Source organism: Agelaius tricolor, unplaced genomic scaffold (genome assembly GCF_023055355.1).
Source record: "Agelaius tricolor isolate 1412-34295 unplaced genomic scaffold, bAgeTri1.0.p SCAF_13, whole genome shotgun sequence".
In the NCBI taxonomy this organism is placed as follows: domain Eukaryota; kingdom Metazoa; phylum Chordata; class Aves; order Passeriformes; family Icteridae; genus Agelaius; species Agelaius tricolor.
Genome location: NW_027269273.1, coordinates 9,103,364 through 9,119,122, shown reverse-complemented (window position 1 = coordinate 9,119,122; position 15,759 = coordinate 9,103,364). Strand labels below are relative to the sequence as shown.

Sequence of the window (15,759 nt, the reverse complement as noted above, 5' to 3'; positions counted from 1 at the left end):
AATATAGTTCAGAAGAGGTTGGATGATTTTTTTCTTGGATTTTTTTTACCCATTCTCAGCAACAAACTGAGCTTTCAACTGTTACAATTATTAAGTCATAAACTTAAGATTTAGTCTTTTTAAAAAGTCACAAATATAACATAGCAAAAACCTGTGGTCAGCAACACAAACCTGCAAAAAACAATAATGTAAAATCTAACTAAAAGCAAATTTTTTGAGATTATTTTCTGTTTCCCCAATGCCTCAAACACAGGAAATAACTACTCATCATCCATCTCACCACAACATTTTTTCTTCCCAGACCTTATGGATCTCCCCAAATCAAGATTCACATTCTTAGTCATTGTTTTCTCTTGGTATGGAGACTGTAGTCTATTTTGGAAATCATCTTATTCACACATAAACCTGAGGTACAGTGCAACAGTTGCATAAGGTCAGCGTTAGTAAGTGAATTCAAAAGTTCTACTTATTCAAAGTACACAGAATATCTTGTGTAACCACAGCAAGCATTACCCTAAAGTGAATCACTCCCCAAGCTGCAAGGCTCACTAAGAAACATTTAAATTCTTAGTGATACAGTTGAAGATAAAATCAAAGATAAGATCGAAGTGGCATTAAATTCATGCAAACTGCAATACCCTGAGGATTTGTCAGGGAATAGGATGCCCCAGAGCAGTACTTCTGGAAGCAGATCTACATTACAAAGATAGAAAGAGAAAGGTACTGCAGACAGGGCATTTAGGGGCTCCTAACTTGTTAGAACACCAGAATCCACATTCTGCAACTGGTGTGTGCGCTTCCATTTCAAAATACACAAACCCCGACTTTTCAAAAACTCAGAGAATTCTTGCACAGCAGAGACACTGCCCTCACCCAGGTGTGCAAAGAAGGACACAAGTATTTTCTCCCTGGGACAAGCAGAACATCTCATTCACCATGTATGACACCTGCCTGCATGTGGATTGAAGTGTCTAATGTTAGACTTCTTGCCTACCTGCACACCTTGCACAGGAAAATAATATCATCAGGCTTTATTAGCAACATCAAAGATCTTTACTTCATGTCAACTACATGCAATAAAGTACACCTTTTTTTTTAATAACTCTATGAATAAAAAATGGCCTTTAATATGCTGATGAATTCATTCCCAGCAAGCATCACAGTGCAGATCCCTCAGAAGATAACCTAACTCTAAAGAAAAGGCAAGTCTTGTGAAGAAATCTTCCAAATTGAAAAAGTTAAATTAGAAAGCTGCTAATTTAACTTGCATGCTTTATGGATAATTCCCTTTTCACATCTGTCTACCATCTCTTAGGTGACTGCAAAATTTAAATGAGGCCATTTAATTAGATTACTTTAATCCTCCACCAAGTGCTGCAAATTAAACTTGAAAAGGAGACCTTGCAGTTCTCTAGAAAGGGCTCTTGCTCATTTATCCTTGATTAGGAAAAGACAACAATTATCTTCAACAAAACCATACTGATAGCCCAGAACACTTCTGATAATTAAATTAAAAAACAAACAATACTTCTCTGTATTTTATTAGCTATGTAACTGTAACTACTGTGCCACTTCCTGGACGCCAAATGTTTCATTTGTTTCATTGAAACACAATGTCATCAAAAAAAACCACTAAAACTTAACAGCATCATGTCTGGCAGATGTTTTCCAGAAAATGGGGAATTTTCTTATTAAGTTCTCTAAAACTTCCTTACTCTTTAGCTATGTTTACTAGGACAGATTAAACCAGCCTCACAATTAAACTCCCTTATCAAGCAGCACTGTTACCACTCAGAGTATGATTTCTGCATCCCAGAAGATTCAAGTTCAATACAATTTAAATTGCAGCCTACTGTACTATAAAGAAATTCAAAGTATTTTTAGACTTAAGTAATCTATGGATTTTTTTAAAACTGACATTTGGGCAAACAAGTTTTATATTCTTTGCCTTGGGAAATACATTATCTAGTGCACACAAGCCTAATCAGGAATTAAGCTAATTATAAAGAGCCTAGCCTTAAATAATGATCCAGGGAAAAGGAGTTAAAATCCACAGACCCCCTCTGAAGTATAATCTGAATTAACTGAAAAGCTGCTACATCCTTACCTTCAAGGATATTCAAGATCCTGGTGATAAGCAAAAGGATATTAATTCTCACCCTCCTTGGTACCTCCTCTACAGGATTATTTACACCTCAATAAAATCCTGCACTCTTAGTTTTAACTGGCAAGCACAACATTCACTGTAATTTCATTCACAGTTTGTTTCAGCACCACCAGGAAGGCAGTTTCCTACACATTAGCTTCTCAGCAAAGTCCAGCTTTGCACCTGAGACTCTGCCCTACAGAAGAAGACAGCTTAAAGATTCACACATTTGAAAATATATTCATACATTTTAAAATCCTGCAATCCATAGGATCCCTGCCACCAGGAAGATAACAGCATTTTCCAGTTCCAGATTCCTGAATGGGACTGAATTCCCCTCCTCTTGTCACAGCAGTGTGGAATACCCAGCTGAGGGATGGAACCCATGTGACAGGCTGGTGACAGGCCAGAGAAATTCCCCTTGCAGTCCTACTGCCATGGCAGCAGTTTCAGATCTGTGTTTCACTCACAGGAATTGAAGTGCATGTGTATTTCAGCTGTGCCCTGTGCACAGCTTATAAAACCACCTCTTACACCTCTGGGTTATTAAAAATGCATTACATCAGTTATGTGAAAATATCTTATTTCCACCAATGTAGGGAGGCATTGAATGTCATCAGGGAAAAGTATGGGAGGTCCTTGCAACAGAAACAGCAAAAGGTTTCTTTAGCACTCACTTAAGAACATTCCAAGATGGGCAGCATGACTGCAAGTCAATTTTCAGCTTTAAGAGGACCATGGGAGCTTACTAGAATGGAAGAAACTGGCAAGAGATCCAGCTGGCAAACACCTGCTCTGAGCATGACAAGCCCTGGGGAATTCAAGATCATGAATCCTGAGGAAATCATGCATGCTGTATGAACTAAAATGAATCAGAATGCAACCAGAAATTCTGATGGCTTCAAGATTGAACTTTGAGTATTTATGTTTGTGTTGTTTACTCTGCACAGAGTGGTTTCAGTTCAGTCCAAAGTGCCACTTTCACTCCAAGATCCAGTAAGATTTATCAGCTCTGTAGTAAAAACCTCCAAGCCTGCTTTCCTTCTCCTGTCTTCCATTTCTCCAAAACACCTGTTCTTGATTCAATTCCCAATGTTTTATGAAGGCATCTCTGAATTCAGCCACTCTCCTTTTCCTATGTCCAAACTGCAGAGATAAACACCAGCTTCCCTGACACTGCCTTCTGAAGGAACCATAGCCAGGAAGTATAGCAAGAAATTCCAAGACTGTAAGGGCTTCTTGTTCTATTTCTCTGAAATTGCCTTGCTTTTCTGTGTCCCAAATTGTGAGATTCTGTTTTCAGGTCTCAATGCAGCTTAGAGATACGCCCTTTTCTGTTTTTCAGCCCTAACACTAACAAGGTTCTACCCACTTGGAAGGGCTGATCTAGCAAACACCAACCAACCAGTTACCCAAGCTGCTCTTGTGCTCAATTTCCTGTCAAAATACACTAGGTCAAAGAACAGGAGCAGAACATGATAATGAATAAAGGGAGAAGGAAGCAAGAAATGCATCATAAAGAGTTTCAGTATTTTTAACATTAAGCAGTCTCTTTGGTCAATAAAGCAGAAAATGTGACATCCCTTGTCAACTCTAAAAGCATTCTTGCTATTCATCAGAATTCTTAATGTTTGATAAGGCAAGAGGACATAAGCACTTACTGGAGAAAAAGAAATTGGGAAATGCAGCTCTATTTTGTAGAAGAAAGCTACCACAATACTTCCAGAATCAAAAACTCCCTCTGCATCCCTCAGGGCCACACTGTCAGTTCACTGTGCCATTAATGCTGTTTACTTGGAGCATCAGGCACCTCAAGGAAGCAAAAAAGGGCCAAGTGTTATCTGCCCAGACAAGGATACTTTGTAATTGTTGTCCACTTGTGCTTTTCATAATAGTCAAACTATGCATTTTAAACTCCAAATTTTTACACCAAACCTAACCAAAACATTGAAACAAAACAGGGTATGAGTTGTCAGAAGCTCCTTTAGATTTTATGGAAAAAAGTCATGCAAATTTTATCTACAAGAAAAACTTTTGATAAAAATTTGTTTCTCAAACAAGTAAAGTTGCACTGATTTTTGGCATCCTTACACAACTGACAAGGTGGAAGGCAGTCAAGGTCCAGATGTTTAGCCAGCTGCAGCAAGGAACAGCTTCAGCACAAAGAAAAGAAGATGGAAGAGGATACCTGAGGGTACAGACCAATTACTCCCAGTAAAAGAGACTATCAGGGTCTCTTGTAAGGAATAAGAAAGCCTTGACAGTGCCATTTCAGGTTCCTCATAAGTGTTAATGCAGGTTATTATGGTTTGCTGATAAATGAGACGTGAAGTGCAAGGACAGTTACTCTTTGCTGCCTTAGTGCTGACAGCCTAACTGCTGTCAGGGACAGGTCAGCCAGAAACTGGAATAAAGCACTGGAGATGCACAACTCTGAACCTGCTCTCCATCTGATGCATCCTCTTGCAGGAAGTCATCAATTCCTTTCTTCAGCAGACCTTGCTCAACCTGGATGAGCAATGTCAAGCCTGTAGCTGCAGATACAAACACCAGGCAGCCCTTGCATAACCAGCTCCCAAACACAAGACCCAGAGCACAGTGGCTTTCACTGGCATCCAAGGACCACAAGGCCCAGATGATAACAGATGATAACACCTAACACATTAGGTGTGCTGACCCCAGGAACACTGCAAGAGGTGGGAGGGATATATTGTCATATATCAGAAAATTGTCATCATCATGGCCAATACCTCTGGCTCCAGTGCAGAAACACCCCTGCCAGAAGGAATTAAATTATGTGGATTACTTCACTCCTTATGTTGTGCAAGGAACAGCCTCCTGTGGACTGAACCAACCCAGGAGATTCCACCCCAGTGAGCAAGTCAAGCTTCTTCATTAGGGTTGCTTAATAGCTCCTAAATAGCAAAAGATGCAGATGTTTTCAATATCTTTGTTGGAGAAACAAAAAGCCTTTACTTGTTTCTCTTGTTGATGATACTTTAAATTGCTACCAAATTTGCAGGGATAACAAACAGAAAGGGGAAAAACTGAAGTAAGAAAAGACAGACATTGTCTGCCTGCCTTACAGATCCAATACTCTGCAACCTAGAGACAAAGTGACACACCTACAGAGAAGCCAAAATCTGTTAATCATTCACCAGCACCACCTCCCAAGCCCTTCCAAAAACAACCTCAAACAAATATACTGTGACTATAAAGCACATTTATATCTAGGTTCCTATGCTGTCTTAATACTTCCCTGCATTTAGCAATTTCTGTCCTGGAAGATAAGCCATCATTGTGTATATGCTTGTGTGCAAGTACATAGATTTTGGAAAGACTCTCCTCTTTCCCATCAGAGTCTTTTTTCCAAGGTTTCTCAAACATTTTTGGCATTCTTACATGAAGAATAAGGCAGAAGCTAATCAGAAACCTGCCTTTCAGAAGAGTTTTAAAGGTGGCATCACCAACATAAAGGCAATTTAAATTTTATGCTGTGGCTAAGATTGACTGGAAGAATCCCAAACATCAATTGCAGTCTAGAATTAAAGCTTTCTACCAGTGAAATGCCAGATCCTGATCTCTCCTTAAAACATTTTGTGATTATGTCAGCATCAAAGCAACTGACAGCAGAAACAGGCCCCTGCTTCTGCTGATGGTATTAGTCCTTCAGCAACAGCATTTCACATGGGTAATTTAATCTGTCTTGTAAGAACAAATCCAGAAAGATTGCATCTGTCTCAAAAGCAATGTCCTACTGCAAACAGCAGGAAATACCTGCTGTTCTCTAGCAAATATTTCACTTAAGAACAGAGGAATAACCCTTTTTTCCTCAGCACTATCCACTGTTACCTAGTGATTCAAACACACTATTCCCATCTCTGACTCTTCTAGGAAACATTTACTTCACCATTGACTCGGTAACAAACTCAAAGAGCTGGTTACCAGTTACTGTTTTCTATTTCTTACATACAAACATGTTAAGTGGAGCAGGATTTTCTTCTTGATAAGAACAGGCAGGCTGAAAGCCAAGCGAAACTTGGTATACAGCTAATTATAACTGGAAATATCCCTTTTTAGACTGCCATGTTGTCCATCCTACTCCTCTGGTTTGTTTATTCAACTGATGCATGTTCTCCATGTAAAAACACTGAGCTGTCTTGAGCTAGAAGCCTCTCACACTGGCACTAACATATTTTTCAATATATATTTTGTAATGATTAAATAATGACTAATAACAGAAACAATACTTCCTGTCTGAACTGCTGCTGAACATTTTTCTATGTGGGATCCTAAGATTAAGAATTTCCATGGGTTTAAATCTTCAATGAGGCTGAGCTTTCAACTAGTATGTAAGTTGGTTTTTTTCCCCCCCTCTAGCCACATACACTCATTCTTTCTTTTTCTCCTGCTGCCTGAGTAAGAATTGCAGTTATAGGTTAAGCTGAATGGCAAGCAGAGATAATTGGAAGAGACTGCATGTAATTCATAGACTCACTGGCACTGGGATATCTTCAATAAGCCTGAAGAGGTTCACACGTGATAACTGAGCAAGATTAGACAAGATGAAGCAGAAAGAAGATAGAAAAAATAGTTTTGAGATTTTCTTTCCTACATACTGCAGTGCTATTTCAGCATAGTTCAGTTTTTCACAGAAGATCATGATCTTGAGACAAGAACACATCAGCATATTGCTACATATCTAAAAAAAATCATATTGTTAAGTCAGCCACTGCTGGATTTCAAAAAATACTAGAAAAAGGACTGACAGAGAAAATCCTTAACACTGCTATCAGGAAAGACAGACAGTGAATCCTGCACAAGCTGGAAATATTATATAAATCATGGAATTTCACTGTGTGTGGATCATGGCACTTCAATGCCCAGTTCAATTCTCCAGTCAATTCTATTTTAGAGGCCAGGAATACAAAAATCCCATTAACTCCTGTGGTTGCCTTAAAACAAAAATGCACCAGGAAAGGGATGATTAGGGCAAAGACAAAATGAGACTTCCTCAACCTTCAACTGCTCTCAATTCATAGTATTTCTTAAATTTGATGCAGTTTGTTCAGGAACCCTACACAGATCTCTTGTCCACTGCTTTGTGTAACCTGTCCTTGAACCCCCAAACTTTCTACATCCTTGACTGCCTTAAGCAAGGAGTTCCAGAGCCTCAATAACAAGTCTTTCAAGGTTATTTCATTGTCTTGCACAGATTCTCAAAGAAAACTACTAAAACTGCTGCTTCTAAACCCCCTACATGGCCAGAAGAGGCAATGTGTCATACCTACTCTCCTTGCTACCAAACACACCAGTCTGTTTCACATTTATGTGTTTTCATGAAGATACTGTATTATTTGAAATCTGACTTCTTAACATTCACCCTTGATCAAAAATACTGCAGCCACACACCTGTGTATTACAGCTTTCAGCTGAAACTTGGTTATTTGTAAAACACATCTTGAAAGTATCATTTTCTTGCTATTGAGTTTCATTTCATTAGTGCTGGACTCAATACAGCTTCTGTCTACAATTCCACTGATATAAATCAGTTTCCAGTCTCAAAACCAGACTCCCTGAAAATGTTTGAGTAGCAAACAACTTTGCAAGTTTCCCACAGCATAACAAATACCAAGATGTTTTTGACAACAGACTGGCAGCCTCCAGGATTTTAATGTGTGTTTTGTGTTTTCCCACCAGCTTTCTGATACACCAGCAGCTATACTGGATTGTACTTCTCAAGGTCAGTTTCCTACAGCATGGAAGACACAGATATTTGTTATGTCCCCAGAGGTTTGAAACAGAAGGAGAAAAAAAAAGCAAAACAGATTATCTGAGAAACTCAGATGTAAGTTCAGTTAGGAATGACAGTTTGTCACAGGATCCCCTTCAGAGTTAGTCATCTATGCTGTGTTTTATTCAAATTTACAGGAAGCCAATACATATTGCTTGTTTTGCTTAATCAGTGCTCAATGGAGTCATAGTAAAGCTACACATATCCAAATTACCATTTCAGAAAGCTTCCATGATTAAAAGATTTACACAGAGATATTTTTTTTTCTGTTTTTAACTCTGTTTACTGATGGATAAGGCTATGCAGGCTGACAGATTGTGCTCCTCCCCTCAAGTCTCCTGCTACCAACAGCAGCAGCCTGGGCCTTGCCAAGTTTCTACCTATGCAAGTTTGCCTTACTGAGATGAATGTAACTCAAAAGCCACAGCAACCCTCAACCCATCAAAAATACATATCAACATGACTATGTAATAATTTTAACATATAAGATCAGAAAAAATAGCATTTAAGTAAAGCCAATCTTTAAAACAACTTACAAAAAGAGTGTGAATGGAATTATCAACTAAATCCACATTGTAGTGATAAACTGCATCTATCTAGAAGAGATTTGAATCTCCAGCTTAAAGTAGGCATTTTATGGAGTCAAGAGGAGCTGGGACATTCAGTTCTCCCTGGATGCTTCCCTTGTGCTGTGTGTGTCACAAGCCATCTGGGCTGATTAGCCTAAAAGCACAGAATTTCTTAGGCTTCAGGGAATAATTGCAGAAATTATGTACAATTTAAGGGTTATTCCTGATCCATAAGTTGCTCAGCCACCTCATCAAAGTAAATCCTTATCAGCCATTTCCTCTGGCAAAGAAGCCAAGCCTCCTTGCAGTGAGGACATTGCCAGCACTGCCAGTACCTCTTCAATAAAGGCCATTAAAATGCACTCTGCAGAGCAGGACTTCAGCTCAGCACAGACTAAGTGCTCATGAAAAACCCAACAATCTGCAGTGAATCAGGCAATTTAGCAAGAACTTGCGACACCAGTTCCCCATGTGACCAGGGATAAGCAAAACCACCACCCTGAGGAGACTTTCTTCAATTCCTATAGGATATTGTCAGCAGAACTGCTGCAGCTGAATCCTCCTTTCAGAACAGAGAATGACTACTGAGCGAAGTCCAGAACTCTGCAAATCCAGCTACTTTTGACTAAGGAGGAAACAACATTCTCAGAATATCTTCCAAAATGCACCTACTTGGTAGCAGTTCAAGAGTGAGCTGGGGTGTGTGTCCAAGAGCTGGGAAGATAATGCAGAGTCCTTTCCTGACCAGCCAAACTTCAACTTTGGGATAACCATTTAATACTCTTGGGTTTTACTGTAACATACATGTGTGCAGGTATCCAGAGATTGACATAATCTGTTTTTATTGCTCCAACTGAAACACAATACAGGATTTTCAACCTGATTATCAAAAGCACTATTAGTATTTTGATCTCCTTAGCATCCCTGTTGGCACGGGACTTAACCCTGCCTGAAAGCTTCTAATTAAGAAGATGGTGCTGGTGTTTACAGTGAATAGTGGCTGAAAGAGAACACCACAACCACTGTAGATATATTTCATCATATTAGTTTCTGTAACCTTTTATTCCTTCATCTCCTTTCCATTTTGAGAGATCCACACTTTCTAAGGATTCCAGGCAAGCAATGTTCATCTCATGAGTGATGGCACGACGGCTTTTTATCTAAAGAGCCTGTGCCAACATTTCCTACTAACTGGTTTATTCCAAATAACCAATCCCTCTTAAAGGATGATCAGGTCCAAAAGTAATGGATTTTACTCCAATGAGCTTCTACATGAATAGTTCCATTAAACAGGATTACTCATTAGTATAACAATACATTAAATGAGATCATTATGTTAATTGAGGCTATTTCTACCCTTTCAACAGCTTTACAGTTAAAAGACTATACTGGGCAGTTTTTGGAACCCAAACATTGATACTTTTATAATGAAAAATACTATCCATGAGCAGAAATTAAACCTGAACTTCAAAAACAACTTTTCTACTCTAAGCTGTATATTGACATAGATCCTTGGTTGACATTTAGGTTACTCATGTCCCATTTGTTAGGCCATCACCTCTTCAGCTTGGAGGCATGTAATTCAAAATGGGCCCATAGAATTTAGAGGCATGTGATCATTGCAAAGACGATAAAAAGTCTTGCCAATTTCATTCATTATCAGCAAACACTGTAAATATTTACTGCCTCAGGCTAACCCAAGAGTTTTGTATATTTCTCTGGAAGAGAGAAATTTACTAAAGTCGCAGTACATATGTGAAGTGGCTCTCAATTATAAAAATGTAACAAAACGAGAACTTAGATTCAACTTCATTTCACTTTTAACACCTTCGTGGCAAAAAATTCTATTCTGCACCAAACCAAGGCTCGATGCCCACAGACACCAAGATCAAACCTGCTGTAGACATGAAGCTCTAACCCTGCAAGATGCACCAGTTCCCCTGAAAAGTGCTTTACATCTTCACACAGCATACCAGATGGACAATCCTTACCTTAATTTGATGTCTGGCCTGGACACTAACGCTCTGCTAGAGCACAAAGTTCCCATGCAGTTTTGCTTTCTTAAACTGAAGATAAACAGCTCGACCTCCTCCAGCTCAAAGTTAAAGGCTGAGGTTGCCTATGTTTCATTGTGTGCCAAAGTACATTTGACAGAACACGAAGTGAACAGCAGGCTCTGGGTGACGAAAGCAAAGTCTCAGTGTCATTAAAGTGAAATCACCACAACGTACAGAACATCCCCTTGGTATAAATCTCAACAGATCACTGCTAAAGCAGAAATGCCACCATTATAATTCTTTTCCGCCGTCACTATTTTTTTTATCGTTATCGTTACACACACTGGGTGCTTTTGCTTCTTCCCCTTTTCGGAGATTAAAACCCTCGAGATACGACACCTCACGCTACAAGACGTCTGCGGCCGGAGCTCGCAGCAGCTGCTCCCAAGGCAGCTGCAGGTGCGTCTGCCCGCACACCGCACACACAGGACGCGCCAAGCACCGCAGAGCCGGCACCGGGGCGCTCCCGGCGCCGGGCCCGCCGTGCCGGGCTGCCCCCGAGTCCGGCTGCCCCCGAGCCCGGGCACGGCGGGCGGCTCGCCCGTGACATTCAGCGGGCCCGGAGCTGAGCGCTGAGGCCGCCCCGCCCGCCCGGCCCCGGCCTCCCGCGGCCCGCGCGGCCCCCGCTGCCGCAGCATCCCCGGCCGAGCCGCGACCCCCGCCCCGGCGCAGGGCGGCGGCGCTGGGCGGAGGACAGCGGCCGCTCCCCGCGGGCACATAGCCCCCGATGAGGGCGCGGGGGTGGCCGCCCCGCACTCACCGCCGGACGGCGCGGGCCGTGTCGCCTCCCGGGGCAGGCCCGCTCCGCGCCCTCGGGTCCCGCCGGCCGGCCCGGCCCGCGCAGGGAGGGGCGGAGGGCGGGAACACGCAGCCGCCCCGCGCCCCGCCGCCCGCCCTGACGTCAGCGCGGCCGCCCCGCCCTGCCCATGGCGGCGGCGCCGCCGGGAGGCATCGCCCTATCGCCCTATCTCCCTCATCGCCCTCACTGCCCCCTCAGCCGTGCCCCGGAACCCACCGGGAGCCTGGCCCAGCGCGGCCGCCGCAGCTCGGCCGTGTGGCGCTGCCGCCGCGGGCCGCCTCTGCCAGGCTGCCCCAGCTATGGTCGAGCTGGCTGGCAGAACCAAGGGCAAAGGGAGTTGTTAAAAGCATTGCAGGAATGGGCCTGCGGGTGTCCCGGCCCTGCGGCATGGAAGGGTTAAATCATGGCACCGTCAGGGGTGGAAGAGACTTTAACATCAGCCAGAGCGGTCACCCGCCCAACACTGCACTGTGAGCCCTGAGCCAGCACCCAGCGCCAGATCCCCATGACAAACCCATACCACCTCTGCACAACCTACTCCGGTGCCCAACCATCCAAACAGTGACAAAATTGTCTTCTAGGATCTAGTCTGAACCTCTCCTGTTTAAGGCCATTTCCTCCTGTCCTCTCTCTGCAGGCATGGCAGAAGAGACCAGCCCCACCTCAGTCCAAGCTGCTTTCAGCAAGCTGCAGAGAGCAATGATGTCCCTCACCCTGAGCCCCCTCAAGACTAAACAACCCCAGCTCCCTCAGCTGTTCCTCACAAGATGTATTTTCTAAATCTTTCACAAGCCTTGTTGCCCCTCTCTGGACACTCTGCAGCTCCTCAATGTCCTTGGTAAAGTGAGGGCCCAGAACTGAAGACACCACTCGAGGTGCAGCCCCAGCAGTGCCCAGCACGGGGATTGGGATGGTCCCTGCCTTGCTCCTGCTGCCCACACTACAACAGAGGCACTCAAAGGAGAAAGGGGGTGACCCTGCTGTACAAAAATCCTGAAGGACTCGCAGTCATCCACGGGAGACCAGGAATTCTCCATGCCAGTGCTCATAGTACTAATTGAGAGTTTAATTTCCTCAAATTTTCCACCTGTGCTAGGAATTAGAAGGCACTGACAGAAGGTTCAGGAAGTTCCTCGCCAGTGAGGTGAATCACTGAGTCGTTATTTACACCTCAGTGTTCTGCCTTGGGGCTTGAGTTTCTGCATCTCCCCTGTTTTGGGGCCTTCATTGGCACAGCATTTCACCATCTCACACTGCTGTGCTTCAACATCGGGTGTTCTAAGTTTCTTTTCTCTCACAAGTTTTGATAGCCAATTTTTCTAAGCTTTTGCCTGCCTGCTTTGCCAGGCCTCCCAGAGGGAGGAAGCTGTGCAGTCACCTCAGGCTATGTTTGTGTAGAAATAAAACCAACACCCTGTCATTGATAAGCCTTCTTCACCTCTTGACTAGGAGCTGGGTGTGCCCAGATGTCAGCCCAGGCACCGCAATGCCTCCTCATCATTTTAGACACAGGGCATGAAGACTTTGGTACATTTGCCCCATAGGCAGCAGAAAGGCCTTTTTAGAAAAAGAAAAGAAGGAATGAGAACTGAAGCTTTTATATGGGTTTTTTTTCTGCTTAAACTTAAATGTACCGGCCACATTAATGCATTTATTCTTAGAACAATCTAAAGTAAAATGACTCTGCTGTGGTGAAGGAAGGCAAAAAAAAAAAAAAAAGGCAAGCAGAGAGATTAAATCTCTTGCTCAAAGCTGAAGAGATAGCAAAGCCAGGAAATGAACTCAGATTTCCTCAGTCAGGCATGGGTGCTTTAACCACACAATCATCCTTTCTTGCCAGTCATTCATCAACTGCATTAGCATAAATTTGATTTTCCCCTTCTTTGTTCATCAAAACTTCCCCATTCCCCATTAAATTTCTTCCTAATAACTTTTTTCTCTGTTTCCTTCCCCAAAATTAAAGAAATTCTATTAGAGCCTCACTGGGAGAGTTATATTACCCACTGCCTTTCTGCAGGCACTGGTGGGTATTTCTTCCACTGGTGGGTATTTCTTCCACTTGAAGTTCTCTCTCACAAAGCAATTGTGGAGCTCCCCTGGTGCATCTCTGAGGCACAGTGGGCAAGATCAAGGAATAAAGATCAGAGAAGCAGGAACACTTGTAACCAGCACAAAGGAGGCACATATGCTGTGTGTGCTGACCTGGAAGTGGTGGTATAACCACATTTTTTAACTCCAGCTCATGCTTTTATAATCTGGAAATAATTATGAAACAGAGCTCTGAAAGAAAACTACACATGTAAAAGAAGAAGGCAACCTAGAGATATTTTAGGACAGATTTGAGAAGCCCCACTATCTGTTTAGGCAGTTAACAGATTTCCATATGCTTATATAGGCTAAAGATTAAGATCCAGTCTTGAAGAAGAATTCAGAGTTTTTGAAAAAGGAAGCATTACATACAAAACTCCAGCTTCTGACTGCTTGCCTCAAGAATTGGTGTTAACCCTCCTACAGACTGCAGAGTGAAGGCCAGCTATGATCAGCTGCACTATCTTTTCCTACCAGTTTATTATCAGATGTTTTCAGCTTGAGGTCTTCACCTTGAATTGATTTTCTATGGAATTGATTTAAATGGACATTATATTACTTTGGGAGATGGACTAAAAGCTTGTTATTATCCCCTTTGCTCACTGACCTGGCAGTGTGCTGCCTCCAAAGCCAGAGACACAGCAGTGGGTGACACCAGTGACCCCAAGAAGAGCTGGATGTGCAGTCAGTGATATTCACACAAATATTCTCCCAGCCCCAAGAGTTCACATGCCAGGGACTCCACTCTAGTGGAAAAGGAGAGAAGGAGTTCTCAAATTTGGCCATGTAGCAGAATGGCCAATACTCCAGAAAATATGGAGTATTTTCTGGCCTATACTCCAGAAAATATGTACTAGATAATTCTAATTCTCTTCATTACAATGAAGCTGAGTGAGTCTGCTTGAGTTAAAATTATCCTCAAAGGACAGTCTGCTTCCTGCATCACTTCATAAAAATTATCTTTGCCATGATGTCCATTTAAAAAATCCTTGCTCCTTAGCCCATATGCTGTGACTGCTGCAAACTAATCTGTTCATAATAATTTCACTTTTACTTTGTGCATTCACTTTCTATCACTGCATTCAAACATGTTCTGCTTGAACTCAGATTCTAGGCTGTCTGACAGATGAGATATATTTTCTTGGTTTGCATTCTTTCAAGTTCAAAAGGGCAAAGCACCCAGATGCCACCGTTTTTTTCCCCCACCTATAAGTAATAATGTACTCATTGTGGGCATTTTACTTTTACAAAATACTGCAGCATGGATTCTCCCTAGCTCACCAACATTCAAGAAAAGGAAAACAGATGTTAACATTAGAAACCATATGCTTCTTGGGGTCTAGGTGCACTTTTGATTAAATATATGACAGTACATGCAGTTGGATGGTTAGAGGTTGTAATTCTTCATTTCAAAATGTCTCATGATTCTGTAAAGTGCATCCATCAACAGGCATCAAAAATGAACTTTCAGCTGTCTTCAGAATCCAAGTCTCTACTTTTTCTTTTCATTAAGGACTATATCCCTTATATTTTCCACATTTTCTTTTGACATTAAGGAGTCACTGTCTCCAAAATTACCTATTTACTTTTAAACTCCTTTTTAAACTATACAGGTAATTTTGGTTTTGTACTACCTTAAAAACATGTACTAAAATGATTACTTCAAGTTTATGAACTTTTAGTGAGTTAATAAGGAAAGCAATGGGCTAATGTCACATAGAGAAATACTTACCATGAGTGTGGTCATATGTGTATATATGTATTATTTCCATTTCTAGTGTCCACAAGTATTGAAACTTCATAGCATTCTGCAATAAATAATTGCATAAGAATAAAAGAATTCAGTTTGGTGCAAGTTGAGGTCTTTATAGTGGTTCCCCATCAATGTATCTTCTTCCCTTTTTACTTAAGGGAAAACACAGAGGTGAGCTCAAACTCACTCTGCTGAAATACATGTTTACCTTGTCCCATTTAAGACTAAGTCCTTTGTTTTTCTTAGCTTTGAAAAAGAATCCAAATGAAGTAATTGAAGATTTGGTATCTTTTCAGGCCTTAGTGCTATCTACCAGTTTCTATGTAATATTTAGTTAATAGGGTAATATTTAAATGAAGACCTGTTCATTGCAGTTTCAGCTGCTTTGTTATTTAAATAATTGTCTCAGATGTCTACCTTGCAAAGACAGTGTTGCTGTATTTATGGGTTTGGTGAGCTTTCATACCCTTCCTTCAGAAAAGTTTTTTTTGGTCAAACTTTTCTTCTGAACATTGCTGAAAGAATACTCAAACATCAGTCCAGGATGTGTTTT

General features: G+C 41.8%; 1 protein-coding gene across 7 annotated transcripts in view; it reads right to left on the bottom strand.

The window, feature by feature from the left end:
- CCSER2 (coiled-coil serine rich protein 2) overlaps positions 1 to 11,462 on the bottom strand; it is a 61,557-nt gene extending 50,095 nt beyond the window's left edge. For 6 of the 7 annotated variants that reach the window (XM_071438676.1, XM_071438678.1, XM_071438680.1 and 3 more), the window contains exon 1: positions 11,327 to 11,462. The gene's annotated coding sequence lies outside the window, so the exon portion shown is untranslated. Of the gene's footprint in view, positions 1 to 10,500; positions 10,686 to 11,326 lie in introns of all 7 variants that reach the window. The other variant, XM_071438677.1, reaches the window with a different exon arrangement.
- Between the last annotated feature and the right edge of the window lie 4,297 nt (positions 11,463 to 15,759).